General features: G+C 56.0%; 2 non-coding genes across 2 annotated transcripts; both read right to left on the reverse strand.

The window, feature by feature from the left end:
- Positions 1-2,487: 2,487 nt before the first annotated feature.
- Positions 2,488-2,560, reverse strand: TRNAK-UUU. Its single transcript has one exon. It is a non-coding gene; the product is annotated as a tRNA-Lys (tRNA).
- Positions 2,561-3,789: 1,229 nt separating this feature from the next.
- On the reverse strand, positions 3,790-3,861 carry TRNAA-UGC. Its single transcript has one exon. It is a non-coding gene; the product is annotated as a tRNA-Ala (tRNA).

Consider the following 3,861-nt stretch of genomic DNA (forward strand, 5'->3'; position numbering starts at 1 on the left):
AACGGGGAGTGGGGGTCAGTGGTCAGAACAGGGAGGGGGCTGGGTGCTAGGACCTCTGGATTCTATTCCTGGCTCTGGGAGCAGAGGTGGGTCTAGAGGTGGGAGCAGGGGGACTGGGAGCATCTTCCTAATTCACAGGGTAGTTCTCTTCCCAGCTCGTGCGAGGGCGGGAAGCGCCACCAGCCCCATTTCCTGGACGGGAGAAGAGAGGCTGAGTGATGTGCCCAAGGACACTCGGGAAGTCTGTGGCAGAGCACAGCATGTTTCTCCCCCTCCCCCGCCGGGGTCTGGCCTGTTAGTGGGTGGTGCAGGGGCGGGGTCTCAGGAGAAGGAGCAGTGGGAGGGCGGGGTCTCAGGACAATGTGAGGGTGGGGTCATAGGGGCAGTGTGGGGGCGGGGACTCAGGGGGAAATGGGCAGTGTGGCACTGGGGACTTGGGGGAAGAGGCGCTGTGAGGGCAGGGTCTCGGGGCAAAGCGGAAGCATGTGGGTGGGGTCTCGGGGGAAGGGGCAATGCAGGGGCAGGGATTAGAGGGAACAGGTGCTGCAGGGGTGGGGTCTAGTGGGAATGTGAGGGCAGGGTCCCAGGTGAATGGGCAGTGCAGGCGCAGGGTCCCGGGGGAAGGGGCGGGGCAGGGATTAGAGGGAACAGGTGGTGCAGGGGCGGAGTCTAGGGGCAATGTGAGGGCAGGGTCCCAGGTGAATGGGCGGTGCAGGCGCAGGGTCCCAGGGGGAAGGGGCGGGGTCCCAGGGGAAGGGGCGGTGCAGGGCGGGATCCCAGGGGAAGGGGCGGTGCAGGGGCCTCAGGGGAAGGGTGGTGCAGGCATGCGGTTCCAGGGGAAGGGGGGGTGCAGGGGCGGGGTCTCGAGGAGAAAGGGAAGCTCAAGGGCGGGAACTCGGGGGAAGGGGCCATGTGGGGTGGGTCCTTGGGGAAAGGGTGCAGGGAGGTGTATTGGGGGCAATGTGGGAGTGGGGAGTCGGGGAAGGGGCAGAGTGAGGGTGGGGTGCTGGGGAAAAGGGGCAATGCGAGGGTGGTGCCTTGGAGGAAGGGACGGGCGGGGCAGGACTTCAGGGAAAGGGGCAGGGATTAGGGGAACAGGCGATGTGAGGGGGGACCTCGGGGTTAGGGGCAGCGTGAGGGCAGGACCTCGGGGGGTGGGAGCAGGTCTTTGGGGAAAGGGCAGAGTGAGGGGGGGCAGGAGCAGGGCTTTGGGGGCGGGGCGGGGGCAGGACCTCAGGGGAAGGGGGGCAGGGGCAGGGCTTTGGGGAAAGGGGTTTGGCAGGGGCAGGGCTTTGGGGAAGGGCACAGCGGGGGGGCAGGGCTTTGGGGGAAGGGTGGAGCGAGGGGGGCGGGGGCAGGGCTTTGGGCTTTGACCTGCTCTCCAGCTGAGCCACCACTGAAAATTGAAAAACAAAACAGTAGAACCGTACAAGGCTTCAAAGCCCACCAGGCCCAACCCCTCTTCTAATATGGCAGAAAAGCCACGCTTCTCCTGACTAGGTAGGGACGTCCTATGGCCCCACAAGAAGTGGAAGGCCATCGTGTTCGGTCTCAGCAGCACTCGTGGAGCAGGGGGAAACACATGGCTGAGGAAATTCCCCACAGATGGGTCTTGAGCATGACAACCTTGTAGGTAATGACAAGGTCCACTTACGCCACCGGCTGAGCCACTCCTCACAGGCCAGCAACCATTTCTCCCAGTTCGCGTTCTCCACCTCAACCCCAACCGAATGCTAGAAGGCCCAGCCATCAACCTGCCCACTCTTGCAGCCCTCCCCTTCCGCCCTGACTGATAGGGGGGAGCATTGAGCCTCCCTCCCTTAGGCCCTTCAGCATCCCTGGGGAACACCAACACCGCCCAAGTGACTTTGGGCCAGTAGGTGAACCAATAGGGCTGCCTGCTAGGCCAGGCTGCAGCCCAGCTTCAGGACTCACAGGAAATGGAGCTCGCATCCCTACCTACAGGACTCCAGGCATGGCCAGGCTTCTGGATCAAACATCCCCTCTTGTGCTCAAGTCACAACAGCTAGCGGGTGAAAGACAGGCTTTCATGGCATTGGAGAGAGCAAGATAGAGCCTTGGAAGACCCAGCAGGGTTTGTGGCACAGGAATTGTCCTCAGATCCCACCGAGACTTCAGCTCAGATTGCAGGATTCAAAGTCCCGAGTGCTGCCCTTACACCATGGGACCAATAGGGAACCCCCAGACCTCTGCTGAGCTCTGGTGAGGATGACCCTGTGGGGCAGCCCTTCATTTGCTCACCAAGTTGTCATGCAGCAGTTTGCTGCACCTCCCAGAGGCCTTTCTTAATCCAGACTGTGAAAGGCCAGTGGGCATGTGAGGAAGTTTTCCCTTCAGTCCCAGGCAGTACATGGCCCTTCCTAGTGAAAGGTGAATTCCTGGGGGAAAAAAGTGATTCAAATAACATCCTGGAGAGATGCCTTCATCAGTTCTGGGGGAAATATCCAACAGGGAAAGGTTACTTTTCACCTGACCAGGGACTTGAACCCTGGACCCTCAGATTAAAAGTCTGATGCTCTACCAACTGAGCTAGTCAGGCTCATGCTTCAAAGAAGCAAATTTCGTGCAGAAGAGAAACTAATCAAGAAAATGAGAGCAGGAAACAATACAGAAAACTTGCTACTCTGGCTCTCTTAGCAGTCCTAGCCCCAGCCTGCTCCTCCATCCGGTGCCCTGAGGCCTTATTCTTTTTTTAGTTAAATAACAAATCCAGGAGAAAACACAGTTATACAAAGCAAAACAAAATCACAAACAGAAATGCCATTGGAAATACAAAAATAAAAAAGGAAAATGCAAACTACATCACTTTATCATGTCTGGGCCATTCCTGTATCGAGAGCTCCCTCGAAGGTCCCTGTGTGCTTACGAGAAACCTGGAGGAACTCATACCACAGCCTGAACATGAAACTCAACTGCTCCCAGGTGCCGCAGTAAAACCCTTTCCCTGCTGTGACGTTGCACTCCATAGGATTTTATGAAAATATGCTAATGAGTGTGAATATAAAGTGACTGGACTATGCTTCATGCAAAAGGTCTCTTGTAAGGTATCATTACAAAGCTTATAATCTACGATGTGTGTTCATCCTATTTGTATGAACCAATCATTCTTGGATCTGAAACTAGAAATATGAACTATAACTCTGAGGTCCTGTTGTAATGATGCAAAGTGAGGGCCATTAACAGTGGTTTGGACTCTTGATGGCTCCCATTAACCAGGACAATTGACTGGAGATGGTTCTGTCCTGCACCATCCCTGAGTCAGGCCAGGAAGAATGAAGGCTTGGGGGGTCTCACGGGATATGTGACCATGTCACCTGGTACAGGAATCCATCTTAAACCTGGGGCTTTTCCTCAGGAGAGAGACAAAAAATTCCTGCCTTGTACCAAAGCTGTATAAGGGGGTGGAACTGAACAAACATGGCTGCAGTCATGAGACATCCCCAGCTACCACCTGAGCTGGAACAAGGACTACACCAGGAGAAAAGATTGGGCCCAGACTAGAAATAAGTCTAGTCTTTGCCTCTCAGTCTGTGCAGATGGGACCTTTCCCTCCAGTGCTGGAGGATTCTCCCTTCTCATCTACCCTTGTTCCAGGCAACACAACTGGTGGGAATCTTAAATGTACAGAGAAGACTTAGGAGCAGAACCGCCCCGACCTTCCATGCAATTGGCACTTATCCATCACTGAGCAGGATTGAAACTCCTGCAGGGAGACTGCTGGGCCACATCCCCTCTGGGCAGGAGCAAAGCAGCAGGGTGAAAAGAAATTGGAGATGCTGGGGATTGAACCCAGGACCTCATACATGCAAAGCATGTGCTCTACCACTGAGCTACATCCCC

Source organism: Mauremys reevesii, linkage group 12 (genome assembly GCF_016161935.1).
Source record: "Mauremys reevesii isolate NIE-2019 linkage group 12, ASM1616193v1, whole genome shotgun sequence".
Taxonomy (NCBI): Eukaryota; Metazoa; Chordata; order Testudines; family Geoemydidae; genus Mauremys; species Mauremys reevesii.